Source organism: Salvelinus namaycush, chromosome 37 (genome assembly GCF_016432855.1).
Source record: "Salvelinus namaycush isolate Seneca chromosome 37, SaNama_1.0, whole genome shotgun sequence".
In the NCBI taxonomy this organism is placed as follows: Eukaryota; Metazoa; Chordata; class Actinopteri; order Salmoniformes; family Salmonidae; genus Salvelinus; species Salvelinus namaycush.
This window is the reverse complement of record NC_052343.1, coordinates 15,198,058-15,225,102: the sequence shown is the minus strand read 5'-3', so window position 1 is coordinate 15,225,102 and position 27,045 is coordinate 15,198,058. Positions and strand designations below refer to the sequence as shown.

The window sequence follows — 27,045 nt, the reverse complement described above, 5'->3', positions numbered from 1 at the left end:
GGCGCCCATCAATCCTAATTGAAAGGGCGATGAGGGAATTAAGGTCCAGTGGTATTTCCCAAGCTGCGAGCTCGTCCTTTATCCCCTCCGACAGTCCGTGAAGGAAGGTGTCGAACAGAGCCTCCGGATTCCAGGAAGTCTCGGCAGCCAATGTGCGAAAATCAAATGCGTAGTCTGCCAAACTACGGGAGTTCTGACGTACCTGCAGTAGTTTTCGAGCCGCCTCCCTCCCGGAGAATCAAAAACCTTCCTAATTTTTGCCTTAAATTCCTCCAAGGCTATGGCACACAGCAGATTGCTCCTCCCACACAGCCGTCGCCCAGGAGAGCGCCCTTCCAGACATTAGTGTGATTAAATACGCTATCTTCGATCGGTCCGACGGGAACGAAGAGGGCTGGAGTTCGAAAATGAGGGAGCATTGGGAAAGGAATGCCCGGCAGGTACCAGGATCACCTGCATAACGCTCCGGAGGAGGTAAGTGGGGTTCTCGGGGAGCCGGGGTAGATTGAACCAATCCACAACTAGTTGAACAGTTACTGGGTGGTTGGGAGGTCTCAGATGTGGCGTGCTGCCTATGAGCTGCTTCACGGATTTGATCCATTATCGCCTTAAACCAATCAATCAAATGTATTTATAAAGCCCTTCTTACATCAGCTGATGTCACAAAGTGCTGTACAGAAACCCAGCCTATAACTCCAAACAGCAAGCAATGCAGGTGTAGAAACCCTTGTAGAAATCCTTGGTCATGGCGTTCCGTCAGGGAACGAAGCCCTTCCAAAAGGTCCCGCCTCCCAATGGTCATGCCTCCCAATGGTGGCTCCCTGCAGGGAGACAAAGTGACAGAGCTGGTCGAAGTCTGCTGGGTCTGTCATGGCCAGTTCGTACTATAAGGACACCAGACGAGACCCAAATGCAGACACAGGATGTAGATGGTTGAGCTCCGATATTTATTATAACAAAAGGGGTAGGCAAAAGGCAGGTTGGGTACAGGCGAGAGTTCATAAACCAGGTCAGTCCAAACAGTACCAGCCGATAGGCAGGCTTGAGGTCAGGGGCAGGCAGAGTGGTCAGGCAGGCGGGCTCAGAGTCAGGACCGGCAAGGGTCAAAACCAGGAGGGCGAGAAAAGAGAGACTGGGAAAAGCAGGAGCTGAGAAAACGCTGGTTGACTTGACAAACAAGACGAACTGGCACAGAGAGACAGGAAACACAGGGATAAATACACCGGGGATAATAAGCGACACCTGGAGGGGGTGGAGACAAGCACAAGGACAGGTGAAACAGATCAGGGCATGACACATACGATGCGCAGACACAATGTCCACTTGTTTGAAGATATTTTGAGACTGGTGAGGTGACCTGAAATATTCTGAGGAATATCTGAGCTGTAAGTATTGTTTCATACTTCAGCAACCCCTCAATGTATCCTTGTGCCTTGACCCGTGCAGTAGTGTTGTTTTTCTGATCTTGTATGGTTGAAAGATTGAGAAGAACATCAACATAGAGTCCCTCATCTGGATTTCCAAAACCTCCAAAGACCTTCTTTAAGGCACTGTCTTTAGCCCACCAGCGTGTCTCTCCAATTGGAGCAAGACGTCTGTGTCTTGAGTCCTTGCTCTCCTTCGCACCAAATGTTCATCCTCTGGTAGGATTCACGGAAGAACACAGCTATGTTGTTAACGAGAGAAAAAAGTGACCCACTTGCCAAGACACTCTCTGTTGTGTCTGCCAAAACAAGGTTCAAAATGTGTGCAAAGCACCACACATGCACTTGATTGGTGGACTTTTCAGAGAGCAAGGCAGAGAAGCCTTTATACTGGCCTTGCATACTGGAGGCTCCATCAGTGGAATTGCCAATGCACTTGCTGATGTCAAGCTTCATGTTTTCCAGTACTTCACTCAGTACCTGGACAAAGTATTGTCCAGTGGATGCCTCGCATTTCACCACAGCCACAAGCCTCTCTTGGATGACGTTCGTCACATATCTGACTCTGACAGAGCATTGGTCTTGTGTTGTAATGTCCTGCGTAGTGTCAATCTGGACTGAAAACATGCCAGCTTCCTGGATTTCACTTGCTATGGTGGCCTGTATTGTGTGTTGGATGGTGGTAATGACGTTATCGATGGTAGTCTTTGATAATAGAGTGATTAGAGAGCCTCTGCCCCCTCTTGACCCAGACTCATGCAGTGTTTTGCTTTTCTCTATGCAGGCAGTGAGATGCTATTTCATATACAGGTTGTACTTTCCCAGCAGAATGATCATCTCTAAAAAGTTGCCATGGTCAATGCTGCTGTCATCTAGCGTATAAGCTGCTTCAGACTGCATGCCTCTGTAGCTCAGATCCCTCTTGCCTATGACTTTAACAACATCTATAATGCGCTCTAGCACTTGCCTTCTTCTGTTCACTTGCTCTCTATGAGCAGACATCAGACTGCAGATGAACAGGCTCTCAATGATACCTTTGGAGGACCTTAGAAAGTAGGCCTCAGCATAATCTCTATGCATAATGCTCTTTCACTCTCTGATGGATATGCTTCCAGTCTGACATTCCATTCATGAAAGGGCTGTTCTCTGTGGGCTTTGCAAATGCCATACAAATGAAGCAGAATAAAGCATGGTTCTCTTCACTGTATGACAGCCACTTCCAGTTGGTCCCATCTTTACAAAAGAAAACCTTCTGCACCACAGACTTTTCACACTTTTGTTGGGGGTGGAAGCTAAAAAACATATCTAGGTCCCCTGACTTCGGCCTCTTAAAATAATCAAAAATTGGGGTGGCAGTCAGTGGCATCCTGGCTCTGGCTCAATCTACATCTGTCCACTGCAGATGCACTATCCTCAACCTGGATGAGTAATTAGTATATATTAGTATATTAGTATAATATTTGAATGTTAAATAAAAAGTATAATGTTAATATAATAGTATAATGTTAGTATAATATTAATTTTAATTACATAATGTTAGTATATTCATAATTTCATGTAATAGTATACTATATACCACTAGTATAATATTAATTCCAATTGGACAATACAGCAGTTTAAGAAATACACAACCAACATTTATAATTTTTGTAGGTTTTGTTCCATCATTATATACTTGTGCAAGAAAAATGATCTACATTTCATTGGTGGTTAGTCTCTAATTTGTTAATGCTAAGTACTAACTTGTCATTAATCATAACCATTCACGCATAACAATGAGTTCAACATTTTGAAAGTTTGCTGTAGCACATTAGTTTTTTAGTTATTAGTTAGTTATTATTAGTTAATTAGTTATTTTAAAACATTTGGCTGCATCAGCCTCAAGGGACTTCAACCTCTTCTCTCTCCGCTTTTCAGCACCACCTTTACGTTTTTCTCTTTTTGTTTGTCCATCTTGCTCCACTGCACTATTTATCCAAATGTCACCACTTAACAGAGATGGGAAAGGGGCGGGGCTCAGGTAAAGTTAGAATGGACTGGACCAAAAGTAATTGGCTGGAAGAGAGAGGCTGACAGATGTAATACCCAACTGCAGTGGGCCGGCAGCCCACTCGCCTGGGCCAGTCAGACACAGAGCACTTGGTTATTTTTATTTAAGCGGGGGTTGGGGTTATTTATATTTTGCGTTGCATCGGCCCCAATTATCAAGCGGCCCACCGGGAAAACTCCCAGTGCTCCAGATGGCCAGTCCGTCGTTGGACAAGACCCTAAGTAGACCATAACACAATAACCCATCAGACCTGACGAGCCCAGAACACAATACACTATGACAAGTTAGAATAGACAAGACTAGATAAGCCTAGACCTACCTGTACTAGAACAGGCCACACAGGATCACAGCAGCACAACCTGCTTATGGGGAATAGAGCTTAAGGGTTGTTTTTGGACCAGGCAAAACTAACACAATGGCGCACAGAGAATGCTGAACACGGTTTGACATCCACACACACCTACTGTGTGCTGCCATGGCAGTGCCAGGTACTTGGCAGCCTGCAGTAATTACCCAGGCTAATGAAGGGTCTGACCGAGACAGTTAACCTCTGGATGGGAGCAGAGCTGATCATAGAGCTAATAGAGCCCTGTTTCAGATCACTGTCTTTGACACACCGCCACAGGCACTATACCCCAGCACAATTAGCCTGTGGGCTAACATTGACTGTCCCCCTTCCTTTCACTCATTACCCCTATTTACCATACCTTCAGAAAGTATTCATACCCCGGCCTCCTGGGTGGTGCAGTGGTCTAAGGCACTGCATCGCAGTGCTAGCTGTGCCCCCAGAGACTCTGGGTTCGAGACCAGGCTCTGTCGCAGCCGGCCACGACCGGGAGGTCTATGGGGCGACGCACAATTGGCCTAGCATCGTCCGGGCCAGGGAGGGTTTGGCCGGTAGGCATATCCTTGTCTGATCACGCACTAGCGACTCCTGTGGCGGGCCATGCGCAGTGCGCGCTGACCAGGTCGCTAGATGTACGGTGTTTCCTCCGACACATTTGTGTGGCTGGCTTCCGGGTTGGATGCGCGCTGTGTTAAGAAGCAGTGGGTTGTGTTGTGGTTGGGTTGTGTTTCGGAGGACGCATGGCTCTCGACCTTCGTCTCTCCCGAGCCCGTATGGGAGTTGTAGCGATGAGACAAGACAGTAACTACTAACAATTGGATACCACGAAATTGGGGAGAAAAAGGGGGTAAAAAAATAAAAAATACCCACCCAAAATTTCTTTTTCCATATTTTGTTGTATTAAAGCCTGAATTTAGAATGAATTAAATATTTTTTTCCTCTCACCCAACACACAATATATACCCCATAATGATAAAGTGAACACATGAAATACAAAAATATCTCATATACATACAATACCAGTCAAAAGTTTGGACACGCCTACTAATTCAAGGTTTCTTGTTAATTTTTACTATTTTCTACATTGTAGAATAATAGTGAAGACATCAAAACTATGAAATAACACATATGGAATCATTTAGTAACCACAAAAGTGTTAAACAAATCAAGATATATTTTATATTTGAGATTCTTCAAAGTTGCCCTCATTTGCCTTGATGACAGCTTTGCACACTCTTGGCATTCTCTTAACCAGCTTAATCTGGAATGCTTTTCCAAAAGTCTTGAAGAAGTGTGTGTGTCTTTGAAAAAAGTGTGATTTGAAGTGCCTATTAGGTGTTGGTCTGTCTTGTTTGTCTGTTTGTTTGTCTGTTTATCTAGATGTGGCCAGTGGTTGTTGTGTAAGGAAAATAAATAGATGGTCATCTATGCTCTCATTGTACTGGGTCAATCCGATTAGGATATTGATGCATGGTAAATGGGTGGTTGACACAATAAGCCCTTGGCCTAAGAGGTGCACAACTCCTGGTCCCAAGTATTGCAGTGTCTGCTGGTTTAAAATTCACAAATAAAAAAATGTATTCAGTTATTTGAAGCGTTTAGTGTATTATTTTCTCATCATACAGATGTAAGATCTTAATTTGATCACCCTGTTGCAGGAAATGTTAAACTTGTAGTGTATTTGAGCATTAACAAGGATTCTAAAATTTGTAATTTCCACTTTGAAATTTCAGGCTTGATTTTCCTTTACGAAAAATGTATTGACTATAAAAATGTCCATTAATTATAATCCACATAATTAACATTTCCTGTTGCTACTGGATTATTTTCCTGCTGTTGGAGACTTGCTCCAATTCTATATCTGTATGATGATAAGTATGACTAGGCTAACCAGAGTGACTAATAAAGCATTTCAAATACAATTAAGAGATTCTTAACCTGATCTATTTAGCTAGACATGTGTTTTTGCTTTTCTCATTCTGCTCACACAACATTGGCCTGCAGGATGAACTACATTGAAGACCTGTCACATTGTTACAGATGCAGGATCTTAATTTGAGCCAGTTTGCTACAGCAGGCAAATAACCCTGCAGCGACAGGAAATGTGAATTATTATGTGTATTATAATTATTGGATTTTTTTTTTGTAGGGGTTGATACCTTGAATACACTACAAGTTTTCTGCTGTGCAGGAAAATTCTCATCAACAAAAGAGTGATCAAATCAAGATCCTACATCTATATGCTTTGGTTAAAGGATGCTTTTTAGGATGCTTGTTGAATACACTTGAAAGAAAATGGACATATTACCTTACATGCTTTTGCTTCAGAATTTGTTAAGTTTCTCATTCATTTACAATATTGTTGTTATTCCTACATGTATTAGACAGGTCTATAATTTAAAGTCAGGATTTTTGTGGGTTGTTGTGTATTTTGCAAGAAGAAACTATATTTGACCATATGTGCAATAACTATCATTACACTCCTATTGTCTTTACTCTCTTCTTTTTATAACCCTTTCTCGCTTTCTCTGCCCCCGTAGTGGTGTTTGTGTGTTGCTCTCCGGACACATTCAGGCAGCTGATGGTTCACTTTCGGCGGGCAGGCCTTCCTCAGGAGGAGTTTGTTTTCTTCTACATTGACATGTTTGGACACAGCCTGGACTCCCAGAATGCTCAACCGTGGGCCAGAGGGGACCAAGACGACCTTGTCGCCAAGGAGGCCTTCCAGGTAAGCCTTGGATCAGAGTCAAGTGTATCATCTCATTCCTCATCTCATTCCCATCATTACCTTGGAAACAGGTATCTGCTGTATTTTCCACTGACTTACACAGCAGGCCCTAAAGCAGTCATATTTTGATGTCCCTATGTTTCCCCATGGTTGTCATTGGTGTTAAGTGTGCTTCCAGGCAGATGAGATGACAAATCTAATCTGGATGATTTTCCATTCTCTCACTGTGAAGTACTTTAATTTTCTCCTCAATTCCCTAGTGAATAACAGACTTTCCATCGAGGGGGAGAGAGGCAACATAACTATATGTTTCGTGACATCCCATCAATGTGTTGATATCAGTCTCATCTCACAAAGCCTGAAAGAGCAAAACAAAGGGCCCGAGGTTTGAAAATGTAACTGATGCACGTACTATACATCAGTGGTGCACAACATACGGCCCTACTGGTGGGTCGTGGTCATTTTGCATAGGTTGACACAGATTTTAAGTGGGTCCTAATGGTCTGGGAACCAATGCCATAACCCATACGTATGAACACTTCTCTCACTGCTGTGTTTTTACATGTTAGCCTTCTCAGACCTTAGTTTTCTGCTTGAATGAGGTTGGACCTGTATCTACACAGACTGTAGGAATGGGAGATGAGATGGTTTGATGAATGTTGTAAGGTGTTTTGGAGGATGTGTTCTGGATGACTGGTCACATTGACAACATATAATAGAGCAACTAGGCTCTAATAACAGTTGCCTGTTTATAAAAGCGACAGGCCTGGGAAAGAGGAACATACTGTTAATTTCTACCACAGAAATGGTGTTTCTCACACCTGTGGTTCATTCATTCATTAGCAGAAATTGATAACCTGATTTTCTGACCCCATCATATGGTATGATTCTGTATAATTCAGTGAAACCTTTGTCTTATGAATCACAATCGTTTTTTTTCTTTGTGTCTGTCTCAGAGTGTGAAAATCCTGACCTATAGAGAACCACAGAACCCTGAATATAAAGATTTTGTGAGGGACCTGAAGACAGATGCCAAGAGAATGTTCAACTTTACGGTGGAGGATTCACTGGTAAGAGGCTGAAGTGTGTGTGTTTGTGTGTTTGTGTGTGTGTGTGTGTGTGTCTGTGTCTGTGTGTGTGTGTGTGTGTGTGTGTGTGTGTGTGTGTGTGTGTGTGTGTGTGTGTGTGTGTGTGTGTGTGTGTGTGTGTGTGTGTGTGTGTGTGTGTGTGTGTGGTGGGGGGGTGCTCTCTTGCAGGAAGACTGGGTGATCATGCAGAGAGAACAAAGCAGATGAAGAGCAAGTGAAAAGGGAGGAGTGACTCACCCTGTACACATACAGAGAGAGAGAGAGAGAGAGAGAGAGAGAGAGAGAGAGAGAGAGAGAGAATTGAGATCAAAAGGAGTATTTATTTTAAAAAGACAACTTGATCTCAACATGGCACAGACTTGAGGCAATATGAAGGAGAAGACATGCTAAGGCATGAAGACTTAGATCTACTACACAGAATAAAGCTTGGTATAATAATCTATACACTGAGAGTACAAGACATTATGAACTTGACATAGCTATGATCCCTTATTGATGTCACTTGTTCAATTCACTTCAATCAGTGTAGATGAAGGGGAGGAGACCATTTAAAGAAGGATTTTTAAGCCTTGAGACAACTGAGACATGGATTGTGCCATTCAGAGGATGAATGGGTAAGACAAAAGATTTAAGTGTCTTTGAACAGGGTATTGTATTAGGTGCCGGGTGCACCGGTTTGAGTGTGTCAAGAACTGCAACGCTGCTGGGTTTTTCACGCTCAACAGTTTCCCGTGTGTATCAAGAAAGGTCCACCACCCAAAGGACATCCAGCCAACTTGACACAACTATGGGGAGCATTGGAGTCAACAAGGGCCAGCATCCCTGTGGAACGCTTTCGACACCTTGTAGAGTCCATGCCCGACAAATTGATGCTGTTCTGAGGGCAAAAGGGGTGCAACTCAATATTAGGAAGGTGTTCCTTATGCTTTGTACACTCAGTGTAGGGCTATCATACACTGCTCAAAAAAATAAAGGGAACACTTAAACAACACAATGTAACTCCAAGTCAATCACACTTCTGTGAAATCAAACTGTCCACTTAGGAAGCAACACTGATTGACAATAAATTTCACATGCTGTTGTGCAAATGGAATAGACAAAAGGTGGAAATTATAGGCAATTAGCAAGACACCCCCAAAAAAGGAGTGATTCTGCAGGTGGTGACCACAGACCACTTCTCAGTTCCTATGCTTCCTGGCTGATGTTTTGGTCACTTTTGAATGCTGGCAGTGCTCTCACTCTAGTGGTAGCATGAGACGGAGTCTACAACCCACACAAGTGGCTCAGGTAGTGCAGTTCATCCAGGATGGCACATCAATGCGAGCTGTGGCAAAAAGGTTTGCTGTGTCTGTCAGCGTAGTGTCCAGAGCATGGAGGCGCTACCAGGAGACAGGCCAGTACATCAGGAGACGTGGAGGAGGCCGTAGGAGGGCAACAACCCAGCAGCAGGACCGCTACCTCCGCCTTTGTGCAAGGAGGTGCACTGCCAGAGCCCTGCAAAATGACCTCCAGCAGGCCACAAATGTGCATGTGTCAGCATATGGTCTCACAAGGGGTCTGAGGATCTCATCTCGGTACCTAATGGCAGTCAGGCTACCTCTGGCGAGCACATGGAGGGCTGTGCGGCCCCACAAAGAAATGCCACCCCACACCATGACTGACCCATCGCCAAACCGGTCATGCTGGAGGATGTTGCAGGCAGCAGAACGTTCTCCACGGCGTCTCCAGACTCTGTCACGTCTGTCACGTGCTCATGTGCTCAGTGTGAACCTGCTTTCATCTGTGAAGAGCACAGGGCGCCAGTGGCGAATTTGCCAATCTTGGTGTTCTCTGGCAAATGCCAAACGTCCTGCACGGTGTTGGGCTGTAAGCACAACCCCCACCTGTGGACGTCGGGCCCTCATACCACCCTCATGGAGTCTGTTTCTGACCGTTTGAGCAGACACATGCACATTTGTGGCCTGCTGGAGGTCATTTTGCAGGGCGCTGGCAGTGCACCTCCTTGCACAAAGGCGGAGGTAGCGGTCCTGCTGCTGGGTTGTTGCCCTCCTACGGCCTCCTCCACGTCTCCTAATGTACTGGCCTGTCTCCTGGTAGCGCCTCCATGCTCTGGACACTACGCTGACAGACACAGCAAACCTTTTTGCCACAGCTCGGATTGATGTGCCATCCTGGATGAACTGCACTACCTGAGCCACTTGTGTGGGTTGTAGACTCCGTCTCATGCTACCACTAGAGTGAGAGCACCGCCAGCATTCAAAAGTGACCAAAACATCAGCCAGGAAGCATAGGAACTGAGAAGTGGTCTGTGATCACCACCTGCAGAATCACTCCTTTTTTGGGGGTGTCTTGCTAATTGCCTATAATTTCCACCTTTTGTCTATTCCATTTGCACAACAGCATGTGAAATTTATTGTCAATCAGTGTTGCTTCCTAAGTGGACAGTTTGATTTCACAGAAGTGTGATTGACTTGGAGTTACATTGTGTTGTTTAAGTGTTCCCTTTATTTTTTTGAGCAGTGTATTATAGAGAATATCTCATTATGAAACATTTGATTGAGCCACATCTGACAGGCAAAGCAACACACAAAGAACTATCAGTAGTACTAGTTCATTTAGCAGTAGTACTAGTTCATTGGTGTTTGCACATCTGAGAGTGTGTTTGTGCGTTTGTGCGTAGAAAGATGGAGAGGCTGCGATAAGTAGGCTTATACGTAATTGGCTCGCGTGCAATGCCTGGACAATTGATTCAATTTAATTCGGAAGAAAAAGCTAATTTAGTTAGTGGAGCTTATCTTCTTATTATGTTCCCTACAAAGGTGCACAATGATGATTTTCTACACACTTCTGCAGCTGAATCACTGGTGTCTTGTTTAGGAGATGAGAGAGACACACACGTATGCGCACACACACACACACACTCACAAAGATTGGCACGATACATCCACGTATCCTCAATATGGTAGATTGACTGCCTTCAATTCCATCGTTTATCTCTGACTCCGGATGGAGGTGTGTGTCCTTGCATGCATGTGTGTGCTTTTGCGTCAGTGACAATTTACACTTCAGGAGGGAGGGCAAAATAAAGAGCTTGACAGGCCACGTCATCTAACTGCCCTCCCCGTTCGATACACACAAATCCAGGATTGTACGTCAGGGCTTCTATTCCACCCCCGGGAGGAAGGGAGACTCGCCATTGGTCCTGGTTTCAGACAGGGCTGTCTGGCACCCCTCACAAGCCGATGAATCACTTGTAACAGACAGCTAAGTGCAGTTAATGTAATAAATAGTCAGGTCTGACTCTGGAGGATGAGAGAGAGGCACAGAGCATGAGAGCTCTGCCCTGGTCTACCTGGTCCTCATTCACCCTGTCTGAACATTATGTCTGTACGTTTCCAATTGATGCAACTGAACTGAGTGAATTGTCTGAGTGGGTTATTGTCCTCATATTCCATTCTGTGATTGACGTGGACAGCTCTTTTGGTTTGGGACCATTGTTTGGAGAGATGACGAGATGGAAGAGGAAATTGTTCCTCAGGCAGAATTGTGAAATTAATAAAGGGGTAGAAATAAGTATGGAGATGATAGGAAATAATTATAGTTGTGAGAAATAGAAAAGTGGCATTAACTTGAAATATATCAAACACTGTAGAGAAGCTTGTAGAAGAGACAAGTAGTTAGCAGAAGAAGTTCTGCTCTCCATGGCAGTGGCACAAATATAGCTAGACATACGCAGTAGCTTTCTAATGATAGAAAAAAAGTATATATTGGATGAGAGGTATAGATGTACTATTAATACATGTATTGTATGGTTGATCTAAGCCATCTCAAAAGAATAAGTGATGATAGATTTAATAACTATTCTACAATTTCCTTTTGCTTCCCTGCAGATGAACATAATCTCCGGAGGGTTCTACGACGGGCTGATGCTGTACACACACGCCCTGAACGAGACCATGACCTCGCCAGAGGACAGACCTGTGGGGAAAACCGTAACCAGGAGGATGTGGAACCGCACCTACAATGGTCAGTCCACTCCACGCACCTCAGTTCATAACCTGGATCTTTATTCCATTGAATCAGGGGTCAGAAAGGTTCTTGGGTTTTTTCGGAACATGTGTGAACATGTTTTCAGTCTAGCACTAGCTTTGTGCTCTGTCTCTGGTAACTACAGTGGTCTGCGTTTTGTCACAGAGACAATTTCAAAAGATTTGCGTGAAAACAAAATGTTTCATGTCACTGGATTAACTCTGAGCTCTGCCTTACGATCTCTTGTCAGTTTCTACCTTTGAGGAGGTAGTTCTGTAACAACAACACATTCAATGGCTTCCTTGCAATTTCTCGGTAGATTAATTATTGAGTGATTTGTGGCAGAATGAGAGAGAACCAGCACGATGTAACAATACTCCTCATTGACTATTGGGTTCTTCTATTGGGTGCTTTGTGCTTTTAAAATTAGATGTACACCTCTTCAAGAGCTCTTCAAGACAAGACATTGATTTAGTTGCAGGCCATAAAAAGTCATATTGCTCTCAAAAGCATGCTGGACAAGTACACTACATTCCCAAAGTATGTGGACAACTACTCGTTAAACATAAAAAAAAAATCATAGGCATTAATATAGAGTTCGTCCTCCCTTTGCTGCTGTAACAGCCTCCACTGTTCTTGGAAGGCTTTCCAATAGATTATGAACATTGTGGCAGAGAATTGGTTCCATTCAGCCACAGGAGCATTATTGAGGTTGGGCACTGATGTTGGGCGATTGGGTCTGGCTCGCAGTCAGCGTTCAAGTTCATTCCAAAGATGTTTGATGGGGTTGAGGTCAGGACTCTGTGCAGGCCAGTCAAGTTCTTCCACACCAATCTCGACAAACCATTTCTGTGTGGACCTTGCTTTGTGCACAGGGGCATGCATTGTCATGCTGAAACAGGAAAGGGCCTTCCACAAACTATTGCCACAAAGTTGAAAGCACAGAATCATCTAGAATGTCATTGTATGCTGTAGTGTTAAGATTTCCCTTCACGGCCTCCCGAGTGCTAGCTGTGGCACTAGAGATTCTGGGTTCAAGTCAAGGGATGTCCTTGTCCCATCGCGCACTAGCAACTCCTGTGGCGGGCTGGGCGCAGTGCACGCTGACACAGTCGCGTGTGTTTCGAAGGACGCACGGCTCTCGACCTTTGCCTCTCCCGAGTCCGTACGGGAGTTGCAGCGATGAGACAAGACTGTAACAACCAATTGGATACCACAACATTGGGGAGAAAACGGGGTAAAAAATAAAATAAGAATTGATTTCCCTTCACTGGAACTAAGGGGCCTAGCCCGAACCATGAAAAACAGCCCCAGACCATTATTCCTCCTCCACCAAACTTTACAGTTGGCACTATGCATTGGGGCAGGTAGCATCCTCCTGGCATCCGCCAAACCCAGATTCGTCCGTAGACTGTTCGGTGGTGAAGCGTGATTCATCACTCCAGAGAACGCGTTTCCATTGCTCCAATGTTGGCGAGCTTTACACCACTCCAGCCGACACTTGGTATTGTGCGTGTTGATCTTAAGCTTGTGTGCGGCTCTCGGCAATGGAAACCCATTTCATTAAGCTCCCAACAAACAGTTATTGTGCTGACATTGCTTCCAGAGGCAACTTGGTCGTGAGTCTTGCAACCGAGGAAAGATGATTTTTACGCGCTACGCGTTTCAGCACTCGGCGGTCCCGTTCTGTGTGCTTGTGTGGTTTTACACTTCGCGGCTGAGTCGTTGTTGCTCATAAAGTTTCCACTTCACAATAACAGCACTAACAGTTGACTGGGGCAGCTCTAGCAGGGAAGAAATTTGACAAACTGACTTGTTGGAAAGGCAGAAAACTATGACAGTGCCACGTTAAAAGTCACTGAGCTCTTCAGTAAGACCATTCTACTGCCAATGTTTGTTTATGGAGATTGCATGGCAGTGTGGTCGACTTTATACAGCTTTCAGGAACGGGTGTGGCTGAAATAGCCGAATCCACTACTATTGTATATATACTATAGGTTTACACCAGTTGCGGTCGGTGCCGTTTAAGATAAGGGAGGACGATTATTTTTTTTTTTTATGAGCATGGCCATATTTCTATTACAGGATATTAGATGACTGTCATTCATATTCCATTCAACCAGCTCAATGTAACATCGATAGGTTTAGGCTACTACATGATACTCAAATGTTCTCTATACCCATCATGAGGTTCCTACCTAGCCTATGAATGAAAGTTTACAACTTAGGTGCACAAGTCGAGAGAAATGTTTGTAATCAATGTGACAGATAATCTTGCTTGTGTAGTTGATCTAGGATGTAATCATTAGTCCAACAGTTGCAAACAAGAGTTTCTTTTGGACAAATTCAGGTATGTTTATTCCCGTTTCGTTCCATTTGCTTCCGTTTAAGAAAGATTTTTCAACAGATTCGGCGGATTGAATACACTCCTGATCACCACAAACACAATTCACTTTCATAGCAGCCACATACCACAGGATGATCCCTTTGATTGTTGGATAATTTCTTATCGCGTTTATGCGCTCTCCTCCTCTAAGCTTTTCCCTTCGATTCTGGACTTCAGTGCACAACACATCAGTTGTCTGTGACCAGGCGAAAAAACTTTTCCAAGTCAAACTTTCATATCATAACTGCTAACCGCTACACACAGCCTACATCATTGTTACCATATTAGCTAACGTCAAGACAACATAGCTACTAGAACTAACGCCTCAGTAAACCCGCTACAATCATGCAGTACAGTGTACAGTTAGCAAGCAGTTTAGCAGTTACACCGGTGGGGCCCAGTGGCAATAAATTAATAAAACCAAAAGCTTACCTTGACCTGGAAGAGTTCCAGTGTGGGATAGCCATAGCCAGCTAGGTAACATAGCATCCCTCTCTGAGCCGGGTGTTTGAGTAGGCTAAACTAGCTAGCTGCATTAGCTATCTAAGTAAGTGAAAGGTAAACAAATAAGAAATATAGCTAGCTCTCTCTCTCTCACTAATTTGTTCAAAATGTTTAACCTGTCTAGGAACGCCAACAGCCAATGAAATTGCAAGGCGCCAAATTCAATCAACAGAAATCTCATAATTCAAATTTCTCAAACATACAAGTATTAGACACCATTTTAAAGATAAAATTCTCGTTAATCCAACCACAGTGTCCGATTTCAAAAAGGCTTTTCGGCGAAAGCAGAACATATCATTATGTTATGTCAGCAACTAGTCACAGAAAGCATACAGCGATTTTCCAACCAAAGAGAGGAGTCACAAAAAGCAGAAATAGAGATAAAATGAATCACTAACCTTTGATATTCTTCATCAGATGACACTCCCGGGACAACATGTTACACAATACATGTATGTTTTGTTCGATCAAGTTCATATTTATATCCAAAAACCTCCGTTTCCATTTGGCTTTGACTCCAAAACATCCCGTGAATTTGCACAGAGCCACATCAATTTACAGATATACTCAGATATTTATCAATAAACATTGATAAAAGATACAACTGTTATTCACAGAATTAAAGATATACTTCTCCTTAATGCAACCGCTGTGTCAGATTTCAAAAAAACTTTATGGATAAAGCAAACCATGCAATAATCTGAGTACGGCGCTCAGAGACCAACACAACCCAGACAGATATCCGCCATGTTGGAGTCAACAGAAGTCAGAAATAGCATTATAAATATTCACTTACCTTTGATGATCTTCATCAGAATGCACTCCCAGAAATCCCAGTTCCACAATAAATGTTTGATTTGTTCGATAAAGTTAATCATTTATGTCCAAATACCTCCTTTTTGTTAGCGCGTTTAGCCCAGTATTCCAAATTCATGATGCGCGATCACGAAGTATAGAATCAATCTTTAGGATGTTTTTAACATAAATCTTCAATAATGTTCCAACCGGAGAATTCCTTTGTCTTCAGAAATGCAATGGAACTCAAGCTAACTCTCACGTGAACGCACATGGTCAGCTCGTGGCTCTCTGGGAGAGACTTAACTCAATCCCCTCTCATTCGCCCCCACTTCACAGTATAAGCATCAAACAAGGTTCTAAACATCTAGTGGAAGCCTTAGGAAGTGCAATATGACCACATAGACACTGTGTATTCGATAGGCCAAGAGTTGAAAAACTACAAACCTCAGATTTCCCACTTCTTGGTTGGATTTTTCTCAGGTTTTCGCCTGCCATATGAGTTCTGTTATACTCACAGACATCATTCAAACAGTTTTAGAAACTTCAGAGTGTTTTCTATCCAAATCTACTAATAATATGCATATATTAGCAACTGGGACTGAGTAGCAGGCAGTTTACTCTGGGCACGCTTTTCATCCAAACGTGAAAATGCTGCCTCCTAGTCCAAACAGGTTAAACTATTGTCTTTCTCTCTATTTAAGTCAACTACTCACCACATTTTGTGCACAGCAGTGCTAGCTAGCTGTAGCTTATACTTTCAGTACTAGATTCATTATCTGATCCTTTAATTGGGTGGACAACATTTCAGTTCATGCTGCAAGACCTCTGATAGGTTGGACGACGTCCTCTGGAAGTTGTCATCCTAGGTTTTGTATTGAAGTAAAATGTACCCAGAGGAGGACAGAAACTAGTTGTCCTCCAGCTACACCATGGTGCATGTCACACCAGCCTTCGGTTTGGCTCCCCCTCCTGTCCAGCTCAGGCGTTCGGCGTCGCCGGCCTTCTAGCTGCTACCGAACCTACTGCTGGCAAACGGCCTTCACTCATCAACCCCGGACTTGTCTCGTCATCATTACACACATCTGGTTCCAATCCCCACTCTATCACTGTATATATACTCCCTCTGCCATTTGTCTTTGTCTGTCATTGTAAATGTTATTTGTTTTCCTGAGAGGACTCTCTCCTACTATTTCCTGAGTACTTTATATTTTTCACTTTGGGTTCACCCTGTGCCTTTTTGTTTATGAAGATATATTTTGAGCACAACAGCGTTTGGGTTTCGTCCCGCCTTGATCTATGGTGCTTAAATAAATTCAGTAGTTCTAAACCTGCGACTGCCTCCTGCATACTCCTCTCTACACCAATGACAGTGCTATCCTACAGAGTGCTGTTGAGGCTACTGTAGACCTTCAATTATTTGGTTACATGCGAATATAAACTCAGCAAAAAAAGAAACGTCCCTTTTTCAGGGCCCTGTCTTTCAAAGATAATATGTAAAAATCCAAATAACTTCACAGAACTTAATTGTAAAGGGTTTAATCACTGTTTCCCATGCAATTAATGAACATGCAACTGTGGAACGGTCGTTAAGACACTAACAGCTTACAGACGGCAGGCAATTAAAGTCACAGTTTTGAAAACTTAGGACACTAAAGAGGCCATTCTACTGACTCTGAAAACCCCCAAAAGAAAGATGCCCAGGGTCCCTGCTCATCTGCGTGAACGTGCCTTAGGCATTATGCAAGGAGGCATGAGGACTGCAGATGTGGCCAGGGCAATAAATTGCAATGTCCGTACTGTGAGACGCCTAAGACAGTGCTACAGGGAGACATGACGGACGGCTGATCGTCCTCGCAGTGGCAGACCACGTGTAACACCTGCACCTGCACAGGATCGGTACATCTGAACATCACACCTGCGGGACAGGTACAGGATGGCCACAAAAACTGCCCGAGTTACACCAGGAACGCACAATCCCTCCATCATTACTCAGACTGTCCGAGAGAGGCTGGATTGAGGGCTTGTAGGCCTGTTGTAAGGCAGGTCCTCACCAGACATCACCGGCAACAACGTCGCCTATGGGCACAAACCCACCGTCGCTGGACCAGACAGGACTGGCAAGAAGTGCTCTTCATTGATGAGTCGCGGTTTTGTCTCACCAGGGGGGATGGTCGGATTTGCATTTATCGTCAAAGGAATGAATGTTACACCGAGGCCTGTACTCTGGAGCGGGATCGATTTGGAGGTGGAGGTTCCGTCATGGTCTGGGGCGGTGTGTCACAGCATCATCGGACTGAGCCTGTTGTCATTGCAGTCAATCTCAACGCTGTGCGTTACAGGGAAGACATCCTCCTCCCTCATGTGGTACCCTTCCTGCAGGTTCATCCTAACATGACCCTCCAGCATGACAATGCCACCAGCCATACTGCTCGTCTGTGTGTGATTTCCTGCAAGACAGGAATGTCAGTGTTCTGCCATGGCCAGCGAAGAGCCTGGATCTCAATCCCATTGAGCATGTCTGGGACCTGTTGGATCGGAGGGTGAGGGCTAGGGCCATTCCCCCCCCAGAAATGTCCGGGAACTTGCAGGTACCTTGGTGGAAGAGTGGGGTAACATCTCACAGCAAGAACAGGCAAATCTGGTGCAGTCCATGAGGAGAAGATGCACTACAGTGCTTAATGCAGCTGGTGGCCACACCAGATACTGACTGTTACTTTTGATTTTAACCCCCCCTTTGTTCAGGGACACATTCCATTTCTGTTATCACAGGTCTGTGGAACTTGTTCAGTTTATGTCTAAGTTGTTGAATCTTATGTTCATACAAATATTTACACATGTTAAGTTTGCTGAAAATGAACCCAGTTGACAGTGAGAGGACATGTATTTTTCCCCTGAGTTTATTTAGTCAAAGTTTTGTCTAAAAAGGATAGCTTTTTTTTAATGTTTCACTATTTTTATGAAATTCACTGAGGAGCATGGTCCTCCCATTCCTCCTCTGAGGAGCCTCCACAGGTTTACACTGTAGATACCATTTATGTTAGATGTTATAAGGTGGGAATATGCTTTATAACTGTGGATATGTCCTTTGTGGGGAAGTTTTTCCAAAAACAGAAATCTCCTCAAAGCAGGGAAAATATTAAATGGAAAGGATACATTAGCGGGCCATGGTTGTGTCATTTGGCCTTTTGAAGATCTTAGAAAAGAAATAAAGAGCGTCAAAAAGAAACAAAACATGCCAACATTGTTATTGAACAACCTTCATCTCCACTGGCAGCTGGTTTGAAGCCCAGCCAAGGTCTGTAGCGGAAGTAAATTCATCTTCACGTTCGACTTCGAGCAAACACATTCTTGGACCACAAATGAATGTGTCCAAGCTGCTTGATAAGGACTCCATGAAAGTGCTAGCTACTGCCCTCATTCAATGCCATTTTGACTATGCTAGTACTTTCTGGTTTGGGAGCTTATCTAAACTTATGAAGGGGAAGCTCCAGATAGCCTAGAATAAGTTGATCAGGGTAGTTTTGAAGGTGAGTCCACGTACTCACATAGGCAGGAGCTGCTTTCAGGAACTAAACTGGCTGCCTGTATTTATGAGTATTTAGGAGTATTTATGGTCCTGCGCCCAGATATTTAAGTGATTACTTTCCTCGTGTTAGGGATGCACACAATCACAGCACCAGATCAGGTGTTGCTGATACAGGTTCAGGAGTAATGTTGGGAAAGGTACTTTCTTGTATACTGGAGCCTCAGAATGGAATGAGTTGCCTCTGCCTATAAAAACAACGTCCTCTCTGAACAGCTTTAAAAATAAAGTAAAAATATGTTTGATGTCCTCTGTGCCCATATGAATAACCCCTATGATGTAACTGGAATGATGAGATAGATGTTCTTCTTTTATGTTTTTGCTTTATTATTTCATTGCCATACTGTGTTCGATCTTGTATAGCCATCTTGTCTCAAGAGGACCACAATGGAAATAAGTCCCAGACTTTATTGTGTGTTATCCTCGATGATTTTATTCATGTGCATGTATGGCTTTTAAGTTTTATGTGTGCTTGTTTTTTTAAATGGTCAAATTAATAAACTAAACTAAACTAAAGTCCCTCAAATCCATTCAAAGTAATTTAATTGTGTTCAGTTCAGTAAAAAAAAAGTAATTTATCACAGAGTCCTTGGAATGTCAATAGATGTGTCAATCAGGTGACATCATTGTCTTTTAAAAGCAAATTAATCCATAAAATAACATCTTTATGACCACAAAACATCAAATTATTTTTGTAACTTTTTCCCCTGTGTTATACATTCTGGAGGAGGTAGTCCCCTTGCTGAACATGTGCATTTCTAAATTAAAGCATTTAATCATCCTTTTATTCATCACTGACCTAAGAGAGTATACATTTAAGGATGAAAAATACATCTGGATCCAGTAAGGTGACCTTTTTCCTGTGCACCTAAAGTTGATGAATATGACCAAACTTCTGTTTGTAAAACTTCCATAAAACACAGCACACACAACTCAGTGGCAACTTAGGTGATTGAGGAGGTCGTATAATGCTCAACATAGAGTAGACAAAGTCTTATCTATCGTTCATAACACATACATTGTTCTTTTTACCACATTTTTTGGGTGAAGAGTTAGACACAGCATCTTACTTTCTGAGGAAGGCCTCCATTGTGTTTCCTCTGCCAGTACCCCCCTCCCCCCAAACACACACACCTCACTGACTAAGCGCTGTGGTTACGTGTGTTTACCCAGACTTGTGGGTTTCACAAGTGTTTGACATTACTAATGGCCGATATAGAAGATGGTGGTCTCAAACCTTGTAGCAGGTTGTCATTACCCCTTTTGTCCCAGTCCCAATCCTTTGTGAGGGACCTGAAAACAGACGCCAAGTCCTAGCAACCTCTGTTTATTGGGACTTGAGGGGAATTTGAAGGGTTGGGCTGTTGATCTGACGTTTGTTTGGTTTGTCACAGAGTCAAGGGGTTACAGAGTCAGATTATGTGTGAGGTCACAGGAGACAGTGAAAGGCGCTTGGCAACAAGTCAAAGGTAACGGCAAGAACAAGTATGTTGAATCATTGGAACAGTACACATACTTGAGGAGGTGACAAGTCATCAGGGACATCTCATCAAGTAAGTACCCAGGTTGTTTGCTCTGCACTCCTTTCTCCTTCCCTCTTTCACCCTGCTTCCACATTTTCCTTTTATTCCCTCCATCTGTCCTCCATTACTGCCCGCCTGCTCCCTCTTTTTCCTTTAATCTCCTTGGCTGACCCCTCTTTACAAATGGCCATCCTTCTCTCCTCAATCACTATGAGTTGGACCAGAGCACACAAACAGAGATGAACACTTCAGGCAGACAGTGGGAGGGCAGAGCAGGCAGGAGCCAAGAACAGATGGAGTCTCCTCACACTGATTCTGTTAGCCCATCCGAACATAGGCAATGAAAGGCTGAGGGGTTTGTTTGGTTGCATGCGAGGACAATGCTTCTTTTATTAATTTTGCCCACACCAGTGCATACTGAAACGTAAGCTGTTTGGTAGCTTTAGTTCATTGTTATGCTTCCGATTCAGTGCTTTTTAGTTATATTCTGTGTTATGTTTTGTTCGAAAATGAAGACAGCTTTAAGTTGGTCTAGTGAAATACAAACCTTTCATCTGAAATTTGACTTCAGCAGTTAAACTACAGTATATGACTCATATGAGTAATTGTACGTTGTAAACTTGTGAAAATGTGTGAAAAGAATATTACAGTGTCAGAGGTGGATGTCCTGCTGCGTATGCCAGCTTGTTAATGCCAGTCTCCCTATCTTTTCTATCAGTCATTGTCCTTACTCATAGTTATTCCTTCACACCTTCTTCTCGTCTCATTATTTCCTGGTCTAGCGCTCCTCTCCTCTGTGAACAGTTCTCTAATTCCATCCCACGGGATCTGCCTTCCTCTTTTTCCTTCCTCCTCCACCAATCTGTCCATATTTTCACTGTCTTATCAAGGTGTTCCTCCTCACTTCACTCCTCTGTCAATCTCTGTCATATTTTTACTGTCTCAACGTGTCTTATCCTCCTGAACTCTTATTTTACCCTCTCCTCCTACATGACCTCTCTGTCTCATCTAAACTCTCTGTCCTTTGCCATGGAAATATATAATTTCTCTTTTGGCTGTCATGTTGCAAAAAATCCCCCTAGAAAAAAAGAGGAAATCCCCAAAATAGGAGAGTAATCTAATCAGGTGAAACCAGAGCTCCCGTGGCCGTGTCAGCAGGAGCCATCTACCTCAATCTCCCTCTGACGCCAGTCTCCACCCTCCGCTCATCCCTCTATCTCTCTCTTTCCATCTGTCTCCACCTCCTTCTCTTTTCCCTTTCTCACCCCACCATCCATCACTCATTGTCCTTTTTCTCTGCCCCTGTCTTCTGTGCAGTGGCCCTGGTCACGTAGGCAGCTGGTATTTCCAATGGTAGGTCTGGCCTGGGTCGAGCTGATAATGAGCTGTGTGAATCTGAAGCCTTGTCATCCGAGCCACAGTGGAGCACAGGGCTGGAGTGTAGAGTGCACTGTAGAAAGGAGACAGGCAGACAGGTGGCCAGAGGGGGATAGGAACAGAGAGAAAGAATGAAGCACTGTTGTGCTTGTGCCCTTTGGTTCATCATGTGTACGGAAACTCTACAGCTACATGGTACATGGTACATGGTAGGCCCCCATTGTTCCAGAAGTCTTTGGTAACTGGAGAATCTTGTCAATGCTATTAGTGGGCAACGGAGTGCCTGTAAAAAGGATTGACAGAGACCCTACAGATCTTAGTCTAATAGCATTTAGCGATAGAGACCCTTTCATGTCATTCATAACTGGAGGTCTTGCTCTCTATTTCTCTCTTTCTCTCTCTCTTTCTTTCCCTCCCGCCCTTACTCCCTATCTCTCCATCAGAGGCTAAGGGAAAAATCCCATAAGTCTAGATGAATAATGAATACTATACATTATTCATAAGTAAGTCCTAGAATAGTACATTTTTTCCATCCTTAGTTACTTATATATTTGATGAAACAACTATGTTTATTTGATGACTGTTGTTGACTGATATGATAAGGTTCAAAGTAAACACATAGATTGCTGTACATTTTTGGACATGACAACAGGTGTGTGCCATCCTTAGTTAGCTAGGCAGGGGCTGTTATGTATGCAGAACACACTTTGATCCAGGGACATAAGCAGCAGGTGGTTTGCAGACTATTTCACGGCTGCCTGGGTAGAAGAATGCCATAGTTATTTCTCACAGTAAATGCAATTATTTCAAGGAGAGGTGCTTGTGGGGAGGCATTAATAAAAGCATTCCAAAAAATATTTCTAATTAACCGATGAATTTTTTTACAAAAGTAATCACATTCTTCTCCAATGCAAGGCCAAAATTTCAAGCCTGTGTTTTCAGACATCAGACGACTAAGTAGAGTGAACAAAAAACAGCCTGCAAGTTAACCTCCTGGTCAAGCTGATGAAGAGCTGCAATATCATATCCCACTACAGTGAGTGCTCCCACTTCACGTTTAGCAGCAGTGATAATAAATACACAATATATCACCTATTCCCATGTGTTCACTCTTTAGATAAGAACAGAGGCTGTTTATGTGGCTCTAATGGAGCTCTATCAGCAGCTGCTCTCATGGCTTCACAGCAGCTAGGGATTGTAATCACCTGGTTGCCACCATACATATCAATAAACTACACTGTGACTCGGTGGAAAATGAAATGGTGCCGTGACACTTCCACTGTGCACTTTGTTAACGGTTATTGTTATTCATAAGAGTGCGCTGTGCTTTCCCCAGATTTAAAGTCAAAGTACTTTCCAGTTATGCCCTGAATCAGAGAAGTGTTTGATTGTAGGTTTCATTAATGTCTAGGGGCGCACTGCGACAACCTGCATTGTGTTGCTAGTCTTCCCTCCGTGTGCCCTTTTCAAATGCCTTGACAGTTGCCTTGTGCATTCATCGGCTAGAACCCTAAAAAACACAACATGCCACTAATGTGGACTCACCTCTGGCTTTTTCATGGACATTTTCTTTCAGACACTTGACCTTTTTTTCTACCTTGTCAAGATGTTTCTGGAATCTTTTGTTTGACTGCAAGATCTTCTTGTTATACCCCAACAAAAAGAGAACCAGACGAAAGCGATGTGCGTTGTGCAGTCTTGGATGGAGGGAGTTGACACCTGATTTAGGAATAGGCAGCCCAGGAGCATGTGTCTGGAGACTTTTCACCAGGTTAGCCATCAGTACGGAACAGGTCATGCAATGTTCTTTCAATCAGATGTTAACTTCCTCCATCAGGGTCACACTGCTGTGCAAATCAAACATACTTGGAAAGGCGCAGAGGGGAAACTGATTCCCGTTTTTAGTTTAGGTAATTAGAAGGATTTGAACAGTGAGGGGAATAAGATGAGACAAACAGGATGTTTTACTGTTGTTGATGATATATGAATTTACATAATGTACCAAGATATATACAGTACATGAAGGGAGGCAGCCAGTATAGACCGTATACATAGAGAGAGGGAGGATGTCAAGATGGAAGGATCAGGTTACAGCTGCTTTTCTCTCTGGCTTCTGTTCCATTAACTAATGGGCCTGGATGGGTGAGAGAGATTCAGACACTCTAGGAGGACAGTGGAAGATGTATAGAACTTGCTTCTTCATTATTGAAAACAGCATGTTTTGGCAATACAGTCTTCATCTGATATACTGTACTTCCAATACGCATCACTCATGATGTTACATCAATACAGCCTTCATCTGATATACTGTACTTCCAATACGCATCACTCATGATGTTACATCAATACAGTCCATTTACCAAACTAACACACTAGCTGTCAAGCTACTGAGCTGTACCTTAGCTCACAATGTGCCACCTTTCTCCACATGCTCTGAATGCCTGCTCTGATTGCTAGCACATTGTGCAAATGCCCCCCCCCCCCTCCCCCGGCTCTGTTGTTTGCAGTACAATTCAAGTCTGTCAGCACTACCAGACTAATACAGCTCTGGTGGACTGAGCATCCACCACTGCAGCCCACTGAATTCAGCCCTTCCCCCAACATTTCCATTCAAGGTATAAGAATTATTAAAGACTTATTAAATAAGAGTAAGACTATCGGGTATCAAGGTAAGACCCAGATGCAGACCGTGTTGAAGTGACAATGTTTGTTACAGCAACAGGGGCTAAGGTACAGGACGGAAGGCAGGCTCAGGTCAGGCAGAGGTCGGTAATCCAGAGGTGAGGCAAAGGTACAGGACGGCAGACAGGGTCAGGGGCAGGAAGAGTAGTCATGCGGGTGGGTACAGGGTCAGGACAGACAAGGGTCAAAAACCAGGAGGATGAGAAAATAGAAACTGGGGAAAAGCAGGAGCTGACACAAAACACTGGTTGGCTTGACAAACAAGACGAACTGGCAACAGACAAACAGAGAACACAGGTATAACTACACAGGGGATAATGGGGAAGATGGGCGGCACCTGGAGGGGGTGGAGACAATCACAAAGACAGAAGAAACAGATCAGTGTGTGACAAAGACAGCAGTAAGAGGTTTGTGAGGCTAAGAAGAATGGATGGATGAATGTATGGATGGATGCATACATGGAGAGACAGAGGGATGGTTAAAGGCCACTTTTTTTACTGTAAATGTGTCTCCATTATTTTATATCCTTCCCATACCTAGTTTGCCTTAACACAGACAGACCAGCCAGGGACCATCCCCCAAAGAAGTGCTACTCCCAATTCCTGGAAGTCGTGATGACGTCACCCACATAGCACCCACATGACTCATTGGTCGATGTTAATTGTATAATGTTCTATTAAATAGGTACTAAATCATGACTCCACTCCCCTTACTTCCACACCTTAACCTGTCCCAGACAACCAAACACCATGCAGCCCCCCATGCAGATGCTGGCCAAATGTCATTTTCCCAGACCAACCACAAGGTTAATCATTCTCTAACCACTGCACGTCTGTGTGTGTGTGAGTAGGGCAATAACGTCTGTGGGAAAGTGTGTGTTCTTGAGTATGTGCGTTTGTGCACGCGTGCATGCTACCCTATCTTCTGCATGTCCCTCTAGCCGATAATCCGTCCCATATCATAGCACATCTCTCAGGCCCTCTCTCCTCTGATTAGAGGGATGACGCCTGTATATTTCTTTATTACTAGGATAACCCCATTTGGATTGGACATTTCCATGCCGGTAATGGCGTCGCCTGTCATGTAATTTCTCCCTATAGACATCTCTTTCCATTCACACTCAATATGGAATGGCTCTCAGGCTATTATCTGCACCTCCAAACCAACCCTGGGCTGTTGTCTTAGCCGGAAATTAAAGTAATGTTATACAAGATGGCCGACTACTAGATTTATTAGCAAGATAGCCCAGCTATATTACTGTGATTATGGATGACTACTTTTGGGTGTACCTGGGGTGTACCAACTTATACTGTTTGTGTTTGCATCTGTGTATCTCCAACACAATCATTTGAAGTGAAATTGTTGTCATGACCAATGTTTGTTTTGATAGTTATGGCTGTTTATTTTTTAGGTTTGAGATGTTGTTATGGGTGTTCTAATTTGCTCAGGGAGGGACAACCTCAAATGTAAATCTGCTCTCGTTTCGTAATGACAGTAATCATTTGTAGTAATTACTGTTACCCGCTGAGCGCTTTGATGATTATTTTCATCCCTGGACTGGATATTAGTGTAAGATAACATTAATTTGCTCCCTTTAAATATTGTCTGACTCCTCTACCTCCCTTTGGCTCCTCTCTCCTTCTGGTCCTCTCAACAGGTGTAACAGGCCTGGTGCAGATAGATGAGAATGGGGACAGAGAGACAGACTTCGCTTTCTGGGACATGACTGACACCAACACCAGTGTTTTCCAGGTACTGAATACACACACACACATCTCTCTCTCTCTTGCTCTCACTCACTCTCTCTCTCTCTCTCTCTCTCTCTCTCTCTCTCTCTCTAGCATGCTCTCTCTCTTGCTCTCTCTCTCTTTCTCTCTCTCTTTCTCTCTCTCTCTTTCTCTCTCTCATACACTAAGGCTCCTCATCTCTTTCATTCTGCCAGTGCTCATAAAGCTGCCTGCCTGTGTACACAATCTCTGTGTGTTTTGGAGATTGTAGAATAAAACTAGATGTACTCCAGAGGCATTAACATCTTGAAGAAAAGAGCTCTACAGTTCATAGAAAGACCTCCATGTCTCCATTACCACTACAATATACCATCTGCTCAGGTCTCTACAGTTCATAGAAAGACCTCCATGTCTCCATTACCACTACAATATACCATCTGCTCAGGTCTCTACAGTTCATAGAAAGACCTCCATGTCTCCATTACCACTACAATATACCATCTGCTCAGGTCTCTACAGTTCATAGAAAGACCTCCATGTATCCATTAGCACTACAATATACCATCTGCTCAGGTCTCTACAGTTCATAGAAAGACCTCCATGTCTCCATTACCACTACAATATACCATCTGCTCAGGTCTCTACAGTTCATAGAAAGACCTCCATGTCTCCATTACCACTACAATATACCATCTGCTCAGGTCTCTACAGTTCATAGAAAGATCTCCATGTCTCCATTACCACTACAATATACCATCTGCTCAGGTTTCTACAGTTCATAGAAAGACCTCCATGTCTCC

At 43.6% G+C, this 27,045-nt stretch overlaps 1 pseudogene; it reads left to right on the top strand.

Moving 5' to 3' along the window:
* LOC120031320 overlaps nt 1-27,045 on the top strand; it is a 62,326-nt pseudogene that overhangs the window by 24,093 nt on the left and 11,188 nt on the right.